Source organism: Ictalurus furcatus, chromosome 23 (genome assembly GCF_023375685.1).
Source record: "Ictalurus furcatus strain D&B chromosome 23, Billie_1.0, whole genome shotgun sequence".
NCBI lineage: Eukaryota > Metazoa > Chordata > Actinopteri > Siluriformes > Ictaluridae > Ictalurus > Ictalurus furcatus.
Window position 1 is genome coordinate 18,435,153 of NC_071277.1, and position 12,408 is coordinate 18,447,560.

At 44.6% G+C, this 12,408-nt stretch overlaps 1 protein-coding gene across 2 annotated transcripts in view; it reads left to right on the forward strand.

Annotated features, from left to right (window-relative positions):
• The window catches only part of ext1a (exostosin glycosyltransferase 1a), a 52,930-nt gene that overhangs the window by 2,801 nt on the left and 37,721 nt on the right, over positions 1 to 12,408 (forward strand). The gene's annotated exons all lie outside the window — the stretch shown is intronic.

The window sequence follows — 12,408 nt, forward strand, 5'->3', positions numbered from 1 at the left end:
CACCAAGATTGATCAACGCGTCCACCTTCACAAAAGAAAACCTTCTCTGGCACTGACGCACGTAACCACTGGTAGTTCTCACGGTGGCTTCGTGGTTCACACGTTTGACTCGTACCTCCGGTTCAAATCTCACTTCTGCTGTTCTCACGTTCTCTCTGTACTTCAGGGGTTTCCTCCAGGTACTTCGGTTTCCTCCGCCAGTCCAAAGACACGCCTTATAGGCTGATTGGCATTTCCAAGTTGTTCATTATGTGTGCGATTGTTCCTTGCGATGGGTCGGCACCCCATCCAGGGTGTCCCCTGCCTTATGCCCAGAGTGTCTTGGGCCTGATTGGCTCCAGGCTCTCCTGCGACCCTGTGTAAGATAAGTGGTATGGAAAATGGATGGATGGATGGATGGATGGATGGATTTCCTCCACTTTCCTCATAGTGAGACATACTTGAGACGATGTTTAAAACAATTAGCGTCCGTTAGCGTTGGTTTTATTGATGATTGTTGTACATTTTGTTGAGAGTCTCTTCATTTCAAACTCAATTAAGGATATAATATAATATATATGTTTTTACCTGCCAAACATGAAAGGTGAACATCATATTTCAGCCATATCCGGAGTCAGGCTTATTTCATTCTCGGTTTTATTCTGAATTTCTGTCAGTAATTCCATCCTCTACGGTCTGTCAAGCGCTGTCTCAAACACTTAACATTTACAGCACCCAAATGTCATCTCTAACGCTAGAGTTTCCTTAATATTGCATAAATCAAAAGTACAAAGTGAAACCTTTATTTTTTTAAAGTATTTTAAAATCCCGGTGTAGTTTTTTGGGGGTTGGGTTCGGGGGGACTTTGGTGAACTGCTTTGTATTTGTTATATACAGTACACATAATATAATCCTTAGGTTTACAGCTCTTAACATGAGGATTTACATTCAATCTGAAAGGTCACGTGACCAGATTATTCACACTGTGGCCGGATGTGAGATTAGTTCAATTCAGTTGCTTTTTATTTATTTATTTACTTTTAATTATTTGTTTAACGACCGATATAGTCACAAAGAGCGGCTTCGCACAAATCCCGATGTAGATTTAGATCCGAAAGGAACGAGCCAGAGGTGACCGTGGCGAGGGGGAAAAAAAACTCCGAGACGACACGAAGAGGAACGCTCGAGCAGAACCGGACTCAAAATGGCACCGGCGATCATCCGGGTGACACCGGATAGCGAGCTTATACGGTATCGTTACGGTATACGTGTGTAGAAGAGCAAAGCCGTACAGCACTCACGGCGTTGAAAGGATGTTCGTTATTAACAGAGTCCAGCGATGAGCACAACTCGGGAGACTTCCAGTATCCAGGCGAGCTTATTTATTGGCCGAGATAAGAACGAGACTTCGTGGACATGGGTGTAAACTGTTTTGGAAAGCGTGACCAAAGAAAACATCAGTCACGACACTGGATTTGATCTTTATACTTTGAAATTATCGTGACGAAATTTGACTTATTGATGGGAAATTCCAAATTCGGGGTTTTTTTGGGACTATACTTACCTTGGCATTGAGACATGGGGGGCGGGGGGGGGCGTAAACCCCACCTCATGTCTGTTTTTAAGTTCAAACTGGTGAGCAAACAGTCGTCTTGTTTTCTTTCCACAAAGCACCATGAGTATGCCCCCCTCTTCTCCCCGCGCCACAGGGAACTCTGATGGATTAACATGAACAATACCCTTGGTGCCAGTGGGGGGAGGAGGTGGAGAGAAGGGGGGGAAGGGTCGTCAGACTGCAGGCCTTCCTGCCGTTTGTGTAGACATTCACCACACGGCAGTCCGTCAACGGTGAGCAACTGCTTCCTGCGTGACCCGGCCGTGACCTCGCACCCTGGCGGCGTGACCTCAGACTGGAGTCTCCTGCCGGCGTGCTGTCTCTGTAACACACCGAGATGTTCACATGCCACGCACCGCAGTGACACGACGTAACGGCATCGACAACAACGACGCGTCGCAGCTGTTCCGTCACGACCTCCTGTCTCCGTTTATGACTCCTTCGCTTTTAAAATGGAAATGTATTCTTATCTTTTGCAGCCGAGCGAACGCTGAGCAAAGTACAAATTTAGTAGGGTTTTTTTTTTGTGGTGGTGATGAAATATTCTCGTCCTGGTCATCTCGTAGTCTCGGCTTTCAACTGTAACCTCTGAGTGACTTCGCAAATGTTCGCAGCAGCGTGCCGAGTCTTTCAGCGTCTAAGCTTTTCCATGTGCTCATGCTTTTCTGAGAGGGCTTTTAAACGATTTTTTTTTTGCCTCCCTGGCTTCATGCTCACATGCTGTGTGTATTATAATTAGTCTGAATTAGTCATTCAGCAACACATTAGTCTGCCGAGATGTTTTCGACGTCTTTCATATCGAAATTCATTCCGTCTCAATCGCGGCAGTGTGGTAAAAACTCTAATGTGGCTCATTAAAGTCTCGGATCTTGAAGGAAAATACGGGTGTGTTCTGAACAAAAGCGTTTTTTTTTTTTTTCCTCTCTCTCTCTTTTTCTAACAAGCGACGTTCGATAAATCCTAAACATTTTGTTTCAGACTAATTTAACCGGTCACTTTAAGCTGATTTAGCCTAATTAGTAGCTAGCTGGAATGCTGACTAGTAATTAAAGAGGTCGTCGTCTACATAAATTAACACACCGCTGACATCTGGTGCGAAGTGTACGGCGCATGACATTTTTCCTTAATTTAGACTCGGGTATTTAAGGTGTCTTTGGATAATTAAAGGTTATTTTGTTTGCTAAAAGGGAAGCATTCTGTTGGAGGGTTCTGCGTAGAACCTTGTCCTCCAGAGGGACTACTAAAGAGGCCTTTAGGGTTGTAAATTTCGAACCATGGCTTCTGCAACGGTTCGTTAGACGGTTAGTGGTTCTAGCTTGGCGATGGGACACACGTTGTTGGGGTTCCTTCGAGTGGACAAACTAAAGGACGACTTTGGACGGCAGACGCAACTATCCAGGGCGACTTACGTGCATCTCATTTGTACATCTGAGCAGTTGGATGGTTAAAGGCCTTGCTCAAGGGCCCAAGCGTGGCAGCTTGGCGGTGCTGGGGTTTGAACTCACAACCTTCCGATCGGTAGCCCAACGTCTCAAGCACTGAGCTACCACCGATTTAACATTTGTATTTCACAGAGGAACAATGTTAATGGGATAAACACTGTTGTTAGGGTTTACATATCATCTTTAAGGATTCCTCCAGGGGCTCAAACTGAAGAACCAATCAGGTTCCTCAAAAGTTCTCTGGATGGTTAAAGTGTCTAGTATGTGCGACCCACTGTTTTAGGATTCTACATAGAAATTCGTCCTCAACAACCAAAGAAGTCTAATGGATTCATTTTAATCTAATCCTGAGCATGTACTCTTGGAGATAATGGTTCTGCAAGGGTTCCTTGGATGTGTAAAAGATTCTAGCATACACTGAAAATGAGTGGGTCTTGAATATTCTAGAATAATCATGCACTTAAAGGACCACCAACCCTGTTAGGGATCCTTTGGATGGATAGAGGTCTAGTATTTGGAACCTTCCCCGAAACCCACTGTTGTACAGTTCTACATAGAACCGTGTCCCCCAGAGGTCCACCCAAAGAACCCTTGGAGTGTAAGCAAGGGTTCTTTGGATGGTTAGGGGGTTAGTTTCCTATAGGGGTTGTACTTGTAACCTTCTTTCAAACCCACCGTTGTAGGGTTCCATATAGAATCATATCGACTAGATGGACGACCTAAAAGCCTTTAAGGATTAAAAAATACGTTCACTCCTGGAAGCAAATGTTCTACAAGGGTTCCTTGGATGGGTAAAGGTTCTAGCAGTGCATTGGAAACAAAAGACTATCAAGTAGTCTTGGTAAAACAGTACGTGCACACTTTGGAAAATCGTTCTTTGAGGTTTGTTTAAGGTTTCATTGGCTTTCCTAGTTTCCTAGCCTCTTCAAAGGGTTCTACTGGGAACCCTATCTGGTAGGGATTCTACATATAAGCCTTGTCCTCCTGAAGGGCAAGCAAAGAACTCTTAAGGACATAGAGTCTTGGAAGTAAGAGTTGAACAAGGGTTGCTTGGATGCTTAATGGTTCGAGCTTTTAAAATGTGCTCTACCTGGAACCTTGTGGAGACGTTTAATAATAAATAAATAAATAAATAAATAAAGTTTTTAGCCTCGTGAAACGTTTCTACTTCATCTGAACCCTAGACCCAGGGACCTCAGACAACCAAAGGACCCCTAAGGGCTTAAAATTCTCTGCGACCCACTGTTGTTGGGTTATACATAGAACATTTGAATGGTTCCTCCAAAGAAACGAATGGAAAAGGAGTCCTAGATTTAATTGTTTTTTTTAAAAAATTTTTCTCTCTCCTAGTGACTGATTCTTGTTGCTAATCAGTTTTTTGCTAATGAGATTTTTTTACATTGGTTACTGTCCCAACCGTTAGTTTTGAACCGAACGCACCAACCAGAGGCAAATCTGACTCATGCTGAGACGCTGAAACATTAATACAGTGCGTCCCGTCAGCATTCGAGAACCGAGCGAATGATTTTTTTGCCTTGAAAGGATTTTGCGTAATTGCCCCATGACAATAAAAAATGCACAGCACTTTTTTTTTTTTAGTGCAGGCTGCAGCTCGTTCTCTCCTCATTTCCTTGCTAGCCATAGGCTATAACCCCCCCCCCCCCACACACACACACACACACACACCCTCCCTCTACACGGACAAGTGACGAAGACGTCGTACACGATTCATGTGAACCCACAACGCTGACGGTTACGCCGGTGAATAATTAATGGCCGTATTTGAGTCACATCCCCCACCCCCCAACCCCTTTTTACTTGAAATTTTCATGTCTTATTCATGGACGCCTCAGATTTTCTCCATCATTTCTCACAGCGCATTCCCCAAAGGCAGGACTGTTTTGGAAAATTAACTAAGTGACTATGAAACATGAAATGAAACGGTGATGGGGAAAATTCAGACAGTCATGACTCTGATGGAGTCTGTAACAGTGTCCCAGATCCCAGAATTCATAACTAGATAGTGTTTAATATGAAGACATCAGGCAGTTTTCGAAAGCTGTAAATCTTTTTCTAACAAGACACATATAGTGATGGGTCGGTTTTTTTTTTTTTTTGAGTTTTATGATTCGGATGGGATTAATATCGATTCAGTGGTTAATGTTGTTGGCATAGTATTCACGACGTACACACGGTCGCCATGCGAAAGGTTCCATGGTTCTAATTTTAATGCAAACCGCTGTAGGTCTCGATCATTAGTAGGTCACATGATCATTACATGTATGCAAGGTTTACCTGTGGTAGACGTAAACCACCCCCGTTGTTACGCTAGCAGCTAGCTAGGCGGTTGGTTGTACGGATCGTTTTACTAGTTCGTTGTCTGACGAAGCGTAAAATCTCACATATCGGCCGGCATTATTACTTTCGCCAAGCTTTTTTGGCAAATGTCTGTACATATGGTCACGAATTGCAAGAGATGAACACTTCTCCTTAGACCTGAAGAGAGAGGTGATCGTGGTAAAGGTTTAAGCACCTGCATAATTGGCGCTACGCGGCATACCCGCGTTTGTGTGACCGTTCCCTTTAGGCAGCGGCTGCTAATTAACTTGGACCGTTTTCTGAATTTTGATTCTGCAGGCATCGCTTTTGGATAAAGCGTCCAATTGACTGACTCGTAGAGCGTTACATTTGGATGCCTTCCTGCATTTTTTCCCCACAGTCCTCCGAGCGATCCAAAGGGGTGCAAGTTTAAAACCCCGAGAGGAATCGCGAACGTGCGGATAAGTAAACTTGCTCGAACCTTTAGACGGCTGAAATTAAAGACGAACCAGCACACACAAGACCGTTAAATAAGTAAATCGGATACTTTGGGTGAAATCGGCTTCTCGATAAACATCCGAAGCGCTCACTTTGCCGCTCGGCGGCGTGTGTTGGTTTACCTGAGTGTGTAATTACGCTAACGGCTGCCTGGAGCCGTCTCGGGTCGTAACGCAAGACCGCGATTTCGCAGGCAGCTGTTTCGCTCGTCTAATAGCAGATTTGGCCGCTTTCGCCCCGACAGCCGCCGTAATCACACGCCGGGACATCACGGAGGATTTAATGAGACGGTGATACTCGAAAAGATAACAGACTGCTTATAGATCAGTGGTCTCTCCACCCCTGCCTTAGTGGGTGATTACGGGTAGGAAGCACAAGGCGCTTTGGCTGCTGGAGGGCCCTTGATGAGGGAGCGGAGGAAATAATGATTGAAATAGTAACTGACTCGCATCGGTCTGAATCAAAATGGGTTAAATAAAGGACGGCTTGAGACGTCTCGGGTTTGTCCGGACTCGATCGAGCACCTTTGGCGCATTTTAAAGTGCGACTTGGATTTACAGCTGGGTGATAAACGATTGTCGTAAATATTTTACCTTGATTACGATTTGCAAACGTTATTTGGAAGGAGAATATAAACAGTTTTTATCAGATAGACAATTATCAAATTTGACCAATTAGCATGTCAGGTAAAATGGCAGTTTTCAAAGTGGCGGAAAAGTGGTTTTGTGATTTTAAAAAAACAAAACACCTCTGCATAATGCTGTATGGACTGATTTCTCAACCAGGAGTAAAGTCCCCAGCATTTTAAACCTTCTGGTTACCTTCAAAAGTGAAAAGGGAGAAAATCACATTTTGAAGATTTCTTCCAAATGTGAACGAATGCTTCGTTTAGCATGTGCAAAGGATTTTCACCGAATATCCGCGTCATCCACGGCGGTCCCTGAGGTCACGCTCGTTCACTGTAACAGTTTATAAGGCTCGCTAATCGTGAGCGACAGACGCCGAGCCGAAGCGTGAGGTTTGCTCAGGTGATGCTCACGTGACTGTATCCGTTTTTCTCTCTGTATCTGGTCTCTCTATATGATGAGAGACATGTATAGCAATTCCATCTGTCGCACTCGTGCGTCCAGACGACGTTGCGGCTCTGAAGTAAGGAAAGCCGAGAACGTTTTCGAGCCTTTCGTCTCCGTTCCCGATTTGGAAAGCCGTTTGGCAGCGTGGGAAAAACGCAGGGTCGACGGCTTGTCCCGTTTCATGTCCCCACACACACACACTGAGCTCACCATCACACAACGGCTAAAACAGCCAAGCCTGCAGCTGGCAGGAGGCTCTGTGGTCCTCATAGTGCACCCTCGAACAGGAAAAGTGGTTTTCGAGAAGTTTGTTGCCGTACTACTTTTTCGCCATTCATGCGTTATAATTTAAGCCTTTCCAAGATGATGTCTTTCCCTCTCGCAGCTCCGTCGTCTTTCCACAAGCCAAGCCTTTTTTTTTTTTTTTTTTCTTTTTGATGGAAGAGAAACAAGTGTGGACTCGGATAAGAATTCGAACACGATGCCTCGGTGAACCCGTCAGTTTGCATCGATTCACTTCCATGCGCTGTTTTGCATACGTCCCTGCATGCCATTTGTCTCCAGTATGCTGCTATTTTTAGTTAAAAACTTGACTGAAAAGAGGGAAAGTACTTTCATTAGCACCGTTTTTCACGCGTCCATAGAGGGGGAAATTTGGAGAAGATCCAGCACTTCAGCCGTAAGATTCATATCAAAGCAGATCAAAGTCTTAAGGGTTTCCGAGCGACAGACCGAAGAACTTTTTACGAGGTTACACGGAAGCTTTTTTGTACGATGGTAGCTATAAGCCTTTGTTCACGCTAGCGAGCGACATTTTCTCAAATCTATGGCAATTAGGGATCAGGTATCCTAATGAATCTCAGAGGAATTCCTCGGACCTATTTCTACAGCATCGGTTGTCTGTCGTACTTGGAGAACCTCATATTTGGCACTGAGAAAGTTAGTAGTCTTGCCTTCTCCTTGCTTACAATACAGCATTTGCAGTGGAGTGTACACGTTTTGGCGACTACCATCTCATCCGAGGTTTAAAGTGGGGAACAGTCATAACAGGGACGCGTAAGAGACAAATGACAGTTTTCTCAGACGTCGCCTGCCCACAAGACAGCTGTATTATTCTTCGTGTTGAGAATCATATTGTATAGTTGTTAGGTTGTATTCTTTAAACACAGCCACTGACTCCTGACATATGAGAGAAATGGCCTCGTCCTTGCACTGCAGGAAAAAGTAATCAGAAATCCAAGCTCCTATAGTCGGAGTCAATTTTTCTTTTCTTTGACATCGTCAAGCCTGGCTAGTTTGAGAATGGACACTGCAGTGATGTAGCCTTGGTTAAATATGATGTCGGGCTCATTTGTGTTTTCCTTGTTGGGCTTTTGAAGTACTATTTGTGTAAAAAAAAAAAAAAAAAAAGAGAGGAAAAAAAAAAGTGCAAACTGATGAGATGAGATAATACTTTATTAATCCCCAGATGGAGAAATTAGGGATGTATGGGGTGGTACAGTTCCGAATTGATGGGATGTATGGGGCGGTACAGTTACGAATTGATGGGATGTATGGGGCGGTACAGTTCCCGAACCGACGGGATGTATGGGGCGGTACTGTTCCGAATTGATGGGATGTATGGGGCGGTACTGTTCCGAATTGATGGGATGTATGGGGCGGTACTGTTCCGAATTGATGGGATGTATGGGGCAGTACAGTTCCGAATTGATGGGATGTATGGGGCGGTACAGTTCCCGAACCGACGGGATGTATGGGGCGGTACTGTTCCGAATTGATGGGATGTATGGGGCGGTACAGTTCCTGAACCGACGGGCTGTATGGGGCGGTACAGTTCCGAATTGATGGGATGTATGGGGCGATACTGTTCAGAATTGATGGGATGTATGGGGCGGTACTGTTCCGAATTGATGGGATGTATGGGGCGGTACAGTTCCGAATTGACAGGATGTATGGGGCGGTACAGTTCCCGAACCGACGGGATGTATGGGGCGGTACAGTTCCGAATTGATGGGATGTATGGGGCGGTACTGTTCCAAATTGATGGGATGTATGGGGCGGTACTGTTCCGAATTGATGGGATGTATGGGGCGGTACAGTTCCTGAACCGACGGGCTGTATGGGGCGGTACAGTTCCGAATTGATGGGATGTATGGGGCGGTACTGTTCCGAATTGATGGGATGTATGGGGCGGTACAGTTCCGAATTGATGGGATGTATGGGGCGGTACAGTTCCGAATTGATGGGATGTATGGGGCGGTACAGTTCCGAATTGATGGGATGTATGGGGCGGTACTGTTCCGAATTGATGGGATGTATGGGGCGGTACAGTTCCGAATTGATGGGATGTATGGGGCGGTACAGTTCCCGAACCGACGGGATGTATGGGGCGGTACAGTTCCCGAACCGACGGGATGTATGGGGCGGTACAGTTCCGAATTGACGGGATGTATGGGGCGGTACTGTTCTGAATTGATGGGATGTATGGGGCGGTACAGTTCCGAATTGATGGGATGTATGGGGCGGTACAGTTCCGAATTGACGGGATGTATGGGGCGGTACAGTTCCCGAACCGACGGGATGTATGGGGCGGTACAGTTCCGAACTGATAGGACGCACAGTCATGTGAAAAAATAAGTACACCCCATGGAATTTTTTAAAGACATATATGGACAAGCAAACATTGGATCCTCTTTGAAACAGTGCCTATTAATAAAGTTGAGCTCTATTAAATTACACACAAAATTGGTATTTTGTCGTAATTTTCACAATTAAATTAACAAAAAAAAAACAAACCACAGTCGGTCACATGGGAAAAGTAAGTACACCCTTACATTTATCATTACCTTACAACCTCATCTTGACCATTCAAAGCGTGTGTATGTGTCTCTTTCCGCATTCATTTTTTACACACTGCTAGTTACGGCTTGTTAAGTTCTAGGGCACTTCATCAGTGCCGTTGGAAGTTAATTTGAATGAAACGTGACCCAACTGCTTCCAAAATGGAGGCCTTTGTTGCAACCCGAAATCGTGACTTTTCATACCATCTCTTTGCTGATGAGAAACCTGGAACTTTGCGTTCTGCTCTCCAACGAGACTCGAGTGCATATTATGTACATTTTCTGCCTAGTTGATGCCCGTCATCTGCTTCCTCATCCACCCACAGTCCTCCATCTCTGTGTGCATCTGCGCCGCTAAGCCAGGCAGCAGGGTTTAAAACTGCGCTATAAATATAAAAATATAAATCCCCGAAGGGCAGCATGACGTCAGCCCGTCTCCGTGTCACACAGACCGCGCACATTTTTTTTCTTCTTTTCTCCTCCGTGCTTTGGCAGCGCTTCCTAATTAGAAACGTGGTAGAAGCTTTCGGTTTATGGTTGCCATTTGATCCCCAGCCCTTTTTTCTCCCTTGGAAAGGGGCTTGGGTTTGAAAGGGTGACTGTGGGAGTTAATTTGGTGTAGCAGGTGTGACACTTTTTTTTTTTTTTTCCTTTTTAGTAGCCGGTTTTTGTTAGTTCTCTGGTTAGCACCATGTAGACATTATTTAAAGGGGAAAAAATGAAGACAAATGATCATTAGGCTTGTATGGAGCCCCCACCCCCCAGATTTAACATAAAAACCTCGGATAATGATTGAAACTAATCATCCAGAACAGGTAAAAAAAAAAAAAAAAAAAAAAAAAATGACACAGAAAAGAAAACTGTAGCTACAAGTGTCAGTAGGGCGAATCAACCTATCACAGAGGAGAACTTAAAAAATAAAAAAAATTTTAAAAAAACTTTAAAAATTGTTTGGTTTTTTTTTGGTACTTCCGAAGTCTGTGTTGCTATCGTCGTGAAGAACTCGTAGATCAGACCATGACACGTTTTCTTTTTGTCTAAGATTCCTTCCTGCCTTTTCATTTTCAGCATTTAGCACTACTACCCAAGTTCTAAAAGCCACGCCCCTTGATTAAACGTGGTTTGGCAAAGAGCGGCTAGCTTAACCGCAGTCATTTACGGTCACAGCCGTCGGGTTGATAAAGAAATCAAGGCACTGTGGCTAAAAATGAACAACAAAGAACTAAATCGAGAGAACTCTCTCATTCATTTTAACCGTGATGAAATATTAAACGACAAACCTGCGTTATGATCTAATCCGAGTAAAGATCAATATCACTGGATAATGTGGTATTGTATAATTTTTCTTTCTTTCTGTTTTTTTATTTTTTTTTTTAAGAAGTTCGTCATCGTTATATTGCACAAACCTAATCTTGATTATGAATCAACATGAACATAACCTCATCTGAGGAATTTGAATACTTCAGTCCATACGTATTGACTACAATGGCAGAAGTAAAGTAACAACTACGGCTCGAGCCCGGATGGATGTGGACGGGAATGCCAGTGCGGAAAGCGGAAGCTTTTTCATCCGGTTTGATCTCTGTTTACAGTCTCGCTCGTGTTTATTTTAGATTGCACTTACTGGACTTTGCCTTTGGTTTGTGGCTGCGGAAGGTAGCATTAGTCAACACGTCTAATGAAAGGCTTTCCAGATGTTTCCCAATAAAACTTTTTCCATCTACGCTTTAAACGTCTGGACTTTCCCCCCCTCTGTCGATGTCGTGAAACTCGGCACCATGCTGTTTCATAACAAAATATTACACTCGTGTCGATTTGAGCAGGCTAAGAATGCTGCTAAATGTCTAAATCGGTATAGCTCGAGAGAATTTTTTTCACGTTTTTTCACGTTTCCGTAAAGGAGTCTCCAGTGTCGGCGCTTTGTAAAGTCTGAGGAGAGCGTATCCGGGGACTTTCCCGTGACGGAAAGAGGCCGGTGAACGAACTGACGTCCCGTAACGTTAAACCTCGCTGTAAACGTATAAACCGTACGTCGTTCTGTAGTAAATCTAAAATCGCTGACTCATCGCTATCGTGGAAGGGGAATAAACCGCTTTGGGACGTGTCGTCGGAAGAAAGGAACGAAGTCCGCTTCGTCGCACCGCCCCACGTCGTCGATCGTTTTCCTAAAACGTCACGGTACTTATTAGACCATACGTGATCACTAAATGTTCTGTCGATCCACTTCTCAGACGCTTCAAGCCAAACGTTTATCGTTTGTAAGAGCTGTGTACCGCGTAAGGTTTTATCGCTAATTTCTTTATAATCTCCTGCAGTTTTTGGTTTTTCGATGGTGCCTTTTGCTCAGAGTAAGCCTTGTGGAGCTGTTTAAATCACCATGCTCTCTGTCAGAATGTGTTTTAATTTATTCAGGCACCGTAACAGAAGAACGACACACACACACACACACACACACACACACACACACACACACACACACACACGCGCGCGCACAAATCAGTGCTGTTGCCAGGGTGTCGTTTACACAGCGATCCCACGCTTCTGATGGAGAGATGGCGGAGGATTGTAGCCAGGCCCGGGCACGTCCGCCTCCAGCCAAAGACAGAAGAATGCTGGGAAATTTGATGGAAAGGTCACCTCCT